This window comes from Tachyglossus aculeatus, chromosome 4 (assembly GCF_015852505.1).
Source record: "Tachyglossus aculeatus isolate mTacAcu1 chromosome 4, mTacAcu1.pri, whole genome shotgun sequence".
Classification (NCBI taxonomy): Eukaryota; Metazoa; Chordata; class Mammalia; order Monotremata; family Tachyglossidae; genus Tachyglossus; species Tachyglossus aculeatus.
The window spans coordinates 43,297,291-43,309,417 of NC_052069.1; the positions used below are offsets into that span (position 1 = coordinate 43,297,291).

The 12,127-nt window shown below is 54.9% G+C and overlaps 1 protein-coding gene across 1 annotated transcript in view; it reads left to right on the plus strand.

The window, feature by feature from the left end:
- The first annotated feature begins 6,674 nt into the window (after positions 1-6,674).
- The window catches only part of LRRC8C (leucine rich repeat containing 8 VRAC subunit C), a 110,344-nt gene continuing 104,891 nt past the window's right edge, over positions 6,675-12,127 (plus strand). The window contains exon 1 of the mRNA XM_038745066.1: positions 6,675-6,718. The gene's annotated coding sequence lies outside the window, so the exon portion shown is untranslated. The remainder of the gene's footprint in view (positions 6,719-12,127) is intronic.

The window sequence follows — 12,127 nt, forward strand, 5'->3', positions numbered from 1 at the left end:
GCTTTGCACATAGTAAGCGCTTAACAAATGCCATCATCATTATTATTATTACTCGTGTTAGAATAGCAAACATGAGTTCGGCTATCATCATCAGTGATATTTATTGAGAACTTACTACTACTAAGCACTTGGGAGAGTACAATAATAATAATGATGATATTTGTTAAGCGCTTACTATGTGCCAAGCATTGTTCTAAGCACTATACGATAGAGTTGGCAGACTCATTCCCTGTTCACAACGACCTTTCAGTCTAGAGGGGAGACACTTTGTTCTACTAGCTGCTGTTAGAGAAATCCGGTGTCCATCCCCCGCACCGCCCCAGCCGCTTTCAGTAGTTTAGAAAACGTTGTTATTCTTCGTTCTGTTAGTCCATTTTATCGATAAGGCAGTTCAGAAGGTTCTGTATCTTTAATGACCTTGTGTGTACAGTCTCACGGGTTTAGCCCAGGATTTTCCGCAACTTCTTCGTGCCAGATTCCAGCACTCAAAAATGTGTATTTCTGTTCGATTCATTCATTCAATCGTATTTATTGAGCTCTTACTGTGTGCAGAGCACTGTACTAAGCGCTTGGGAAGTACAAGTTGTCAACATACAGAGACGGTCCCTACCCAACAGTGGGCTCTCAGTCTAGAAGGGGGAGACAGAGAACAAAACAAAACATAGTAACAAAATAAAATAAATAGAATGTGTACAAATAAAATGAATAGATCTTTATTCTATCCTTTACTTCCTGGGAGCCAAATGGAGCGGTGGAGGAAAGCACCTCTCCAAACTCCCAATTTCACCCACTATTTCCTTTCCCCATTCACCAAATTAGAAGCAATGTGACATTGTGGATAGAGCCCAGGTATGTGAGTTACCACTCGTCTGCTATGGTGACCTTGGTCAAGTCACTTCACTTCTCTGTGCCTCAGTCACCTCATCTGTAAAATGGGGATTAAGACATTGAGTCCCACATGGGACAGGGGCTGCGTCCATCCTGATTTGTCTGTATCCATCCCAGTGCTTAGAACAGTGCCTGGCACATAGTAAGTGCTGAACAATTATAGTTATTATCTAGTGCTTAGAACAGTGTTTGGCACAGTGGAAAGGGCATAGGTTTGAGAGTCAGAGGTCATGGGTTCTAATCCTGCCTCCGCCACTTAATCAATCAATCAATCAATCGTATTTACTGAGCGCTTACTGTGTGCAGAGCACTGTACTAAGCGCTTGGGAAGTACAAGATGGCAACATATAGAGACAGTCCCTACCCAACAGTGGGCTCACAGTCTAAAAGGGGGAGACAGAGAACAAAACCAAACATACTAACAAAATAAAATAAATAGAATAGATATGTACAGGTAAAATAAATAAATAAATAGAGTAATAAATATGTACAGACATATATACATATATACAGGTGCTGTGGAGAAGGGAAGGAGGTAAGATGGGGGGATGGAGAGGGGGGTGAGGAAGGAAAGGTGACTTTGGGCAAGGCACTTCACTTTTCTTTACCTCAGTTACCTCATCTGTAAAATGGGGATTAAGACTGTGAGCCCCACGTGGGACAACTTCATCACCTTGTATCTCCCCCAGCACTTAGAACAGTGCTTGGCACATTGTAAGCACTTAACAAATACCATAATTATTATTATAGTAAGCACTTAATAAATACCACAATAATTATTATTACCAGATGAAACTCTCCAGTACTGCAGGGCGAAAGGAATGGCTTTAGAACGAAAAGTTTTCCTTGGGGCACTGCTCAGAGTTCAGCGTATCAGAGAGCTGGTCCTGCAGTTTCAGGAAAGATCAATCAATCAATCAATCAATCAATTGTATTTATTGAGCGCTTACTGTGTGCAGAGCACTGTACTATGCGCTTGGGAAGTACAAGTTGGCAACATATAGAGACAGTCTCTACCCAACAGTGGGCTCACAGTCTAAAAGTGGGGGAAAGATGGGGGCTCCCTGCCAGGTCAGGGCCTGAGGAGCTTCAGGAAGGCGGTGATCCTTGCACCTTTCCACTTCCTCCCACCCGATCCTCTCCCCTTCCCATTCATTCATTCATCCGTTCATTCAATCAATCGTATTTACTGAACGCTTACTGTGTGCAGAGTACTATTCTAAGCACTTTGGGAAGTACACATCGGCCACATATAGAGACGGTCCCTACCCAACAACAGGCTCACAGTCTAGAAGGGGGAGACAGACTACAAAACAAAACATGTAGCCAGGTGTCAAAATCGTCAGAACAAATAGAATTACAGCTATATGCACATCATTAACAAATAGACTAGAAAATATGTACAAGTAAAATAGAGTAATAAATCTGTACAAATATATACAAGTGCTGTGCACAAATATATACAAGTGCTGTGCGGAGGGGAAGGAGGTAGGGCGGGGGGGGATGGGGGGAGGAGAGGAAAAAGGGGGCTCAGTCTGGGAAGGCCTCCTGGAGGAGGTGAGCTCTCAGTAGGGCTTTAAAGCACTGCTCTAAGTGCTGGGGGCGATAGAAGGTGATCAGTTCGTCCCACGTGGGGCTCCCAGTCTTCACCCCCATTTTACAGACGAGGGAACTGAGGCTCAGAGAAGTGAAGTGATTTGCCCAAAGTCACAGAGCTGACAAGTGGCGGAGTCGGGATATTAGAACCCATGACCTGTGATTCCCAAGCCCGTGCCCTTTCCAATGAGCCACGCTGCTTCTCCCTATCCCTCCCTCCCTCCCCTCCCCAGGTGAGGCTGGCTCTCCCGAGCCCCCCCGCCCCCCCCCCAAGCCATGCCTGGCTTGGGCCCGGACATCCTTTGGCCCCCTGCCCCCGGCCTGCCCGCGGCTCCCGGACCAAGCTATTTCTGGCCTTGGCTCCTCCCGTCCTAGTGGCCCCCGGGGCGGGGGGAGGAGGGAGGAGGGAGGAGGGAGGAGGGCAGGGTGCAGGCATGACCCGGCTCTTTCGAGCTGCCTTCCGGAGGGTTTCCTCCCTCCTCTCTCCTCCCCCTCCTCTTTCTCTTCCCTCCCCCTCCTCCTCCCCTTCCCTCCTCCTTCTCTCCCCCTTCTTCCTCCCTCTTCCTCTCCCTCCTCCGCTCCCTCCTCCTCTTCCTCCTCCTCTTCCTCCCTTCTCCCCCTCCTCTTCCTCCCCCTCCTCTTCCCCCCCTCCTCTTCCTCCCCCTCCTCTTCCTCTTCTTTCATCCCCTCCTCCCCCCTCCTCTTCCTCTCTCCTCTTCTTTCTCCCCCCTCCTCTTACTCCCTCCTCTTCTTTCTCCCTCCTCCTCCTCCTCCCCCATCCTCCCCCTCCTTTTCCTCCCTCATCCCCCCTCCTCCCCCGCCCTCCTCCTCCTTTTTCTACCTTCTCTTCCTCCCCCTCTTCTTCTTCTTCCCTCCTCCTCTTCCACCCTCCTTTTATTCACTCAATCGTATTTATTGAGGGCTTACTGTGTGCAGAGCACTGTACTAAGCGCTTGGGAAGTACAAGATGGCAACATACAGAGACGGTCCCTACCCAACAACGGGCTCACTCCCTTCTCCCCCTCCTCTTCCTCTTCTTTCTCCCCCCTCCTCCTCCCCCTTCTCTCCCTCCCTCCTCTTCCTCCTCCTCCCCTCCTCCTTCCCCCTTCTCTCCCTCCCTCTTCCCCCCTCTTCTCCCTCCTCCTTCCCCCCTCCTCTCCCTCCTCCCTCCTCCCTCCCCCTCCTCTGCCGGGGGGGATGGAGCAGGGGGCGGGTGAGGGGGTCCCTGCTGGCGGGTGCCCCGGAGCGGGAAGGGCCGGACGAGAGTCGAACTGCTCCTCTTCCATCCTAATCCTCCTCCCCCCGGCTCGGCTGCCTTCGACCTCGGGGACCACCCCTTTCTCCTCAACACGCTAGCCAACCTTGGCATCACAGACTCCGTCCTCTCCTGGTTCTCCTCATCTCTCCGGCCGTTCATTCTCAGTCTCCTTTGCGGGCTCCTCCTCCCCCTCCCATCCCCTTACTGTATGGGTTCCTCAAGGGTCAGTTCTTGGTCCCCTTCTCTTCTCCATCCACACTTACTCCCTTAGTGAGCTCATTCGCTCCTAAGGCTTCAACTATCATCTCTACGCAGACGACACCCAAATCTACATCTCCGCCCCTGTTCTCTCTCCCTCCCTTCAGGCCCGGGTCTCCTCCTGCCTTCAGGACATCTCCATCTGGATGTCTGCCCGCCATCTAAAACTCAACATGTCCAAGACTGAAATCCTTATCTTCCCTCCCAAACCCTGCCATCTCCCTGACTTTCCCATCACTGTGGACAGCACTACCATCCTTTCCATCTCACAAGCCCTCAACCTTGGTGTCATCCTCGACTCCACTCTCTCGTTCACCCCTCACATCCAATCCGTCACCAAAACCTGCCGTTCTCACCTCCGCAACATCACCAAGATCTGCCCTTTCCTTTCCATCCAAACCTCTATCTTGCTGGTTCAATCTCTCATCCTATCCCGACTGGATTACTGCATCAGCCTCCTCTCTGATCTCCCATCCTCCTGTCTCTCCCTGCTTCAGTCTATACTTCACTCCGCTGCCCAGATTATCTTTGTACAGAAATGGTCTGGGCATGTCACTCCCCTCCTCAAAAATGTCCAGTGGCTGCCTGTCAACCTTCAAATCAAGCAAAAACTCCTCATTATTGGCTTCAAAGCTCTCCATCACCTCGCCCCCTCCTACTTCACCTCCCTTCTCTCCTTCTTCAAGCCTAGCCCGCTCCCTCCACTCCTCTGCCACCGCTATCCTCCTCACTGGGCCTCATTTTCGTCTGTCCCGCGGTCGACCCCTGGCCCACATCCTCCCCCTGGCCTGGAATGCCTTCCCTTCACACATCCGCCAAGCTAGCTCTCTTCCTCCCTTCAAAGCCCTACTGAGAGCTCACCTCCTCCAGGAGGCCTTCCCAGACTGAGCCCCCCCTTCCTCTGCTCCTCCTCCCCTCCCCATCACCACCACTCCCTCCCTCTGCTCTACCCTGTTCCCGCCTCACAGCACTAGTGTATGTATGCACATATCTATAATTCTATTAATTTATATTAATGCCTCTTTGCTTGTTTGGTATGTATCTATCCATAATTTTATTTATTCATTTCGTTGCTATTGATGCCTGTCTACTTGTCTTGATGTCTGTCCCCCCCACCCCCCCCTTTTGACTGTGAGCTCGTTGTGGGCAGGGATTGTTTCTCTTTGTTGCTGAATTGTACTTTCCAAGTGCTAAGTACAGTGCTCTGCACAAAGTAAGTGCTCAGTAAATATGATTGAATGAATGAAGGAAGGAATGAAGAGGGAAGGAGGGGAAGAGGGGAGAAGAAAGGAGGGGAGTGAAAGAGGGATGGAGGGGAAGAAAGGAGGAAAGTGAAAGAGGGATGCGGGGAAGAAAGGAAGAGAGTGAAAGAGGGAAGGAGGGGAAGAAAGGGGAGGGGAAGAAAGGAGGGGAGGGGAAGAGGGAAGGGGAGGAAAAATGGAGGGGAGTGAAAGAGGGGAAGAGGGAAGGGGGTAGAAAGGAGGGAGTCAAAGAGGGGAAGAGGAAAGGGGAGGAAGAAAGGAGGGGAGGGGAAGAGGGAAGGGGAGTGAAAGAGGGATGGGGAAGAAAGGAGGGGAGTGAAAGAGGGAAGGAGGGGAGTGAAGGAGGGGAAGAAAGAAGGGGAGTGAAAGAGGGGAAGGGGGAAGGAGAGGAAGAAAGGAGGGGAGGGGAAGAGGGAAGAAGGGGAAGAAAGGGGAGGGGAAGAGGGAAGGGGAGGAAGAAAGGAGGGGAGTGAAAGAGGTTAGGGGAAGAAAGAAGGGGAAGAAAGAAGGGAAGTGAAAGAGGGATGGAGGGGAAGAAAGGAGGGGAGTGAAAGCGGGGAAGAGGGAAGAAGGGGAAGAAAGGGGAGGGGAAGAGGGAGGAAGGGGAAGAAGGGAGGGGAAGAGGGAAGAAGGGGAAGAAGGGAGGGGAAGAGGGAAGGGGAGGAAGAAAGGGGAATGAAAGAGGGGAAGAGGGAAGGGGGAAGAAAGAAGGGGAGTGAAAGAGGGGAAGAGGGAAGGGGAAGAAAGAAGGGGAGTGAAAGAGGGGAAGGGGGAAGAAAAGAGGGAGTGAAAGGGGAAGAGGGAAGGGGTAGAAAGGAGGGAGTCAAAGAGGGGAAAAGGAAAGGGGAGGAAGGAAGGAGGGGAGGGGAAGAGGGAAGGAGAGGAAGAAAGGAGGAGAGTGAAAGAGGGATGGAGGGGAAGAAAGGAGGGGAGTGGAAGAGGGAAGGAGGGGAAGAAAGGAGGGGAGTGGAAGGGGGAAGGAAGGAAGGAGGGAAGGAAGGGAGGAGAGGAGGAGGGGAAGAGGGTCAGGGGGGAGGGGTTCAGGCGGGCTGGGCAGGGCAGGGCAGGGCAGGGCAGGAGGAGCCCCGGGCCGTCCGCTCCCGGGGGGGTCGGGCCGGAGGGGGAGGGAGGAGCGGGGAGGACGCCCCCCCGGGGGGGGGGGGCAGGGGGGCGGGGCTGAGCGGCCTGGCGGGAGGAGGAAGGGGAGGAGGAGGAGGAGGAGGAGTGAGGCGGGGCGGGCAGCGGTCGCAGCTGCGTCCGGCTCCTTGGCCGGAGGAGGAGGAGGAGGAGGAGGAGGAGGAGGAGGAAGGCTTGGTCCCCGGCACGGCCATGAGAGCCCCCGCCCCCCGGGCCCCCGGCGGGCCCCCCGGCGGGCCCCCCGGCGGTCCCTCCGCCCCCCGGGGGCTCTGACTCCCGCGGCCCCCGACCCCCGGCCGCACGGACCCACGGCCTGCAGGTAACCCCCACCTAACCCCCCCCCCGCCCCACCCCCGGCCGCCTGGCGGGCGGGCGGGCGGGCGGAGGCCACGGCGCTTCGCCGACCGTTGGGGCCGAGGGAGAGGAGGGAACCCGCTGCCCGCTGCCCGCTGCCCGCTGCCCCCTGCCCGCCGCCCCCCTCTCCCTGCTGCCCGGCGCGGGGCTCCGGGGGCATCACTTGGGACGGGGCGGGCGGGGCAGGGGGGGCAGGGGGCAGAGCAGAAGGGGGCTCCCCCTCCCCCCATCCCCACCCCCGCCCCGCTCTTTCCTAGGGGCACCGGGAGGGGAGAGGGCCCCCCATGCCTTCACCCCGCGCCCCTCACCTCCTCACCCTGCTTCCTCCTGCCCCTTGGCTGCCCTGCCCCTTTGGCCCCCATCTCCTGCCCCTTTGCCCTCCTGCCTCTTCACCCTCCTGCCCCCTGCCCCTTTGGCCCCTCGCCTCCTGCCCCTTTGGACCCTCTACCTCCTGCCCCTTTGCCCCCCGTGCCCCCTGCCCCTTTGCCCCCGGACTCTTTGCCCCCCGCCTCTTCGGCCCTCTACCTCCTGTCCCTTCGTCTCTCGCCTCCTGTCCCTTTGCCCCCCGTGCCCCCGCCCCTTTTTATCCTCCTGCCCCTTTGCTCCCCGTGCCCCCTGCCCCTTTATCCTCCTGCCCCTTTGCCCCCTGTGCCCCCTGCCCCTTTAGCCTCCTGCACCTTTATCCTCCTGCCCCCTTGCCCCCGGTGCCCCCTGCCCCTTTAGCCTCCTGCCCATTTGCCCCCCGTGCCCCTGCCCCTTTATCCTCCTACCCCTTTGCCCCCCGTGCCTCCTGCCCCTTTATCCTCCTGCCCCTTTGCCCCCCGTGCCCCCTGCCCCTTTATCCTCCTGCCCCTTTGCCCCCCCGTGCCCCCTGCCCCTTTATCCTCCTGCCCCTTTGCCCCCCGTGCCCCCTGCCCCTTTATCCTCCTGCCCCTTTGTCCCCCTGCCTCTTGCTCCTTTGCACCCCGTTCCTCCTGCCCCTTTATCCTCCTGCCCCTTTATCCTCCTGCCCCTCTGCCTCCTGCCCCTTTGCCCCCTTTTCATTCATTCATTCAATCGTATTTATTGAGCGCTTACTGTGTGCAGAGCACTGGACTAAGCGCTTGGGAAGTACAAGTTGGCAACATCTAGAGACGGTCCCTCCCAACAGCGGGCTCACAGGCTAGAAAGGGGAAAGAGGCAACAAAACATATTAACAAAATAAAACAAATAGAATAGTAAATATGGACAAGTAAAATAGAGTAATAAATATGTACAAACATATACACATATATACAGGTATATATGATAATGAGGGTGAGCGCTTAGAACAGTGTTTGCCACATTCATTCATTCATTCATTCAATCGTATTTATTGAGCACTTACTGTGTGCAGAGCACTGGACTAAGCGCTTGGGAAGGACGAGTTGGCAACATCTAGAGATGGTCCCTACCCAGCATCAGGGCTCACAGTCTAGAAGGGGGAGACAGACAACAAAACAAAACATATTAACAAAATAAAATAAATAGAATAGTAAATATGTACTCCGGCCTCCTGCCTCTTCACCCTCCTGCCCCTTTGTACCCCTGCCTCTTACCCCCTTGCTTCCTTGCCTCCTGCCCCTTTGCCCCCCGGCCTCCTGCCTCATGGTCGTCCTCCCGACTCTTCACCCCACCTTGCCTCCTGCCCCTTCACCATCCTGCGCCTTTGCCCCCCAGCTTCTTGCCTCTTCGCCCCCCTTGCCCCCTGCCCCTTTGCCCCCCTTGCCCCCTGCCCCTTTGCCCCCTTTACCCCCTGCACATTTGCTCCCCTTACCTCCTGCCCATTTGCACCCCTTACCAATCCTGCCCCTTTGCCCCCCTGCTTCTTGCCCCTTTGTCCCCCTGCTTCTCGCCTCTTTGCCCTCCTGCCTCTTTGCCCCCTTGCCCACTGCCCCTTTGCTCCCCTTACCTTCTGTCCCTTTGCCACCCTTACCTCCTGCCCCTTTGCCCTCCTGCTTCTTGCCCCTTTGCCTCCTACCTCTTTGCCCTCCTGCCTCTTTGCCCCCCTTGCCCCCTGCCCCTTTGCCCCCTTGCCCCCTGCCCCTTTACCCCCCTTGCCCCCTGCCCCTTTACCCCCCTTGCCCCCTGCCCCTTTGCTCCCCTGGCCTCCTGCCCCTTTGCCCCCCTGCTTCTTGCCCCTTTGCCTCCTGCCTCTTTGCCCCCCGTCCTCCTGCCCCTTTGGCCCCCCACCTCCTGCCCCTGTGCCCCCCTGCCTCCTGCCCCTTTGGCCCCCCACCTCCTGCCCCGTTGGTCCCCCACCTCCTGCCCCTGGGTCCCCCACCTCCTGCCCCTGGGTCCCCCACCTCCTGCCCCTTTGCCCTACTGATCCTTTGCCCCCTTGCCTCCTGCCTCTTCACCCTCCTGCCCCTTTGCACCCCTGCCTCTTACCCCCTTGCTTCCTTGCCTCCTTCCCCTTTGCCCCCCTGCTTCCTGCATCACGGTCATCCCTCCCAACCCTTCACCCCACCTTGCCTCCTGCCCCTTCACCATCCTGCCCCTTTGCCCTCCTTACCTCCTGCCCCTTTGCCCCCTGCTTCTTGCCCCTTTGCCCCTTTGCCCCTCTTACCTCCTGCCTCTTTGCCCCCCTGCTTCTTGCCCCTTTGCCCTCCTGCCTCTTTGCCCCCCTTCCTCCTGCCCCTTTGGTCCCCCACCTCCTGCCCCTGTACCCCCCAGCCTCCTGCATCTTTGGTCCCCCACCTCCTGCCCCTTTGCCCCCTGCCTCCTGCCCCTTTGCCCCCTTGCCTCCTGCCTCTTCACCCTCCTGCCCCTTTGTACCCCTGCCTCTTACCCCCTTGCTTCCTAGCCTCCTGCCCCTTTGCCCCCCTACCTCCTGCATCATGGTCATCCCCCATGGTCAACCCTTCACCCCACCTTGCCTCCTGCCTCTTCACCATCCTGCCCTTTTGCCTCCCTTACCTCCTGCCCCTGTGGTCCCCCACCTCCTGCCCCTGTACCCCCCAGCCTCCTGCATCTTTGGTCCCCCACCTCCTGCCCCTTTGCCCCCTGCCTCCTGCCCCTTTGCCCCCTTGCCTCCTGCCTCTTCACCCTCCTGCCCCTTTGTACCCCTGCCTCTTACCCCCTTGCTTCCTAGCCTCCTGCCCCTTTGCCCCCCTACCTCCTGCATCATGGTCATCCCCCATGGTCAACCCTTCACCCCACCTTGCCTCCTGCCTCTTCACCATCCTGCCCTTTTGCCTCCCTTACCTCCTGCCCCTGTGTCCCCCATCCTCCTGCCTCTTTGGTCCCCCACTTCCTGCCCCTTTGGCCCCTTACTTCCTGCCCCTTTGCCCCCTGCCTCCTGCCTCCTGTCTCTTTGCCCCCTTGCCTCCTGCCCCTTTGCCCCTCCTGCCCCCCACCCCAACTCCTGTCCCTTCACCCACCCCGACCCTCTGCCTCCTGCTTGTTGACTTGTATTGATGTCCGTCGCCCCACCTCTAGACCATGAGCCCACTGTGGGCAGGGACTGTTTCTCTTTACTGCTGCATTGTACTTTCTAAGCACTTAGTACAGTGCTCTGCACACACTAACTGCTCAATAAATACAATAGAATGGATGAATGCTCCTTCGCCTCCCTGCCTCCTGCCCCTTCGCCCCCCTGCCCCTTCCTCTCACCCACCCTCTCTACTCCTACACCCTCTTTCCTTTATAGTTTAGGTTCCGCAAGTTCTTGGCAAACCCACTTCCCTCAGGGTTGGCGAGCCTCTGTTCTCTGTGCCAACCTCCCCCTTTGCGGACCCACGGCTGGGTGTGAGCTGCAAGTGCCACACTTGGAGTGGCTCGGATTTCTGAAGCTAAGGAAAGAAAGGCAGTGCAGGGTGCTGGCGAATCAGGCCGGGGGTATCTGTTGGTATTCGTTGAGCATTTACTGTGTGCGGAGCATGAACCTGGAGAAAGCACTATGGCCTCTAATTTGATTTGGGCCTCATTTTTTCTTGAGATTGCACTCAATGTTATGGAAAAAGAAGCTTGGAAAACCATTTAACGCAAACTTGAGAGTGAGGAACAGATTCGCGCTTCCTCATCTCTGAGAGACTTGGAGTTCCAGGCAGAATGCAGGTATTACTACCAGACATTTTATAATACCATTTTGGGGTGTTTGTCAGGAGAAATCAGGGTCACTGAACGTACAAACCAAACTAAATTGCCCAATTCTCTTAATACGTTATTATTGGTCTTGCAGTTCATCCATCCTCTTAATGCAATAACAAGTATGATTCTTCTTTTAGCTGTATTGTTACAATGGTCAGGTTCAACTCCGATTTTGAATTTAAGTTTTCCAGTGATTTGTGAAATGGTTTATAGAGACTGGCTGACGCCGCACTTATGAAGCTTTGTTGAGGCAGACAAACTGTCATGTACTAAACTGGAGATTCGAAAATGATAGTAACGAGTCAGATTTCTGTTGTGTTGAGTTTGAGGTGTATTTTGTTGAGATGGTGAGACCATGTTGAAGACCATGTTTTGCTCCAGAGGTAATTAGTGATATAAAAGAAAATGATGATTTGCATCCCAAGTATTAACCACCTTGCTTAAAACGTGGTTCTGCAGGGAGGGAATGTAGCTTCCCTAGGATGGATATCTTTCTGGCATAAATCATGTATGAGGCATTTGGTTCATTGCACAGAACTGATCAGTAGAGCAGAGAATCTTTATTAACAGCAGCCAATTTTTTTTTATAATTCAAATACATTAGGAAGAAATAATACAACGTTTAGGGGGGTGAATTATCCTTTCGTTTCCTGACAAGCTCTGAACTTGTTTGGGTCATTTTTTTAAAAAAAAAAAACACGAAAAACTTTTAGTCCACGTCTTCTCACTCCTCAAGAACCTCCAGTGGATGCCCATCTACCTCCACATCAAACAGAAGCTCCTTACCATCGGTTTTTTAAAGCACTCAATCAGCTTGTCCTCTCCATCCTTTACCTCACTAATTTCCTATTACAACCCAACGCACACCGTTGGCTCCACTCATGCCAGCCTACTCACTGTACCTCGATCTTGTCTCTCTTGCAATTGACCCCCCAGCCCACATCTTTCCTCTGGCCTGAAACTCCATCCCCCTTCACATAGAGCAAAGTCTTACTAAAACACATCTCCTCCAAGAGGCCTTCCCCAATTAAGCCCACTTCTAATAATAATAATAATAATAATGGCATTTGTTAAGTGCTTACCATGTGCAAAGCACTGTTCTAAGCGCTGGGGAGGTACAAGGTGATCACAGTCTTCATCCCCATTTTATAGATGAGGGGACTGAGACTCAGAGAAGTTAAGTGACTTGCCCAAAGTCACACAGCAGACATGTGGGGCAGCCAGGATTAGAACCCATGACCTCTGACTCCCAAGCTTGTGCTCT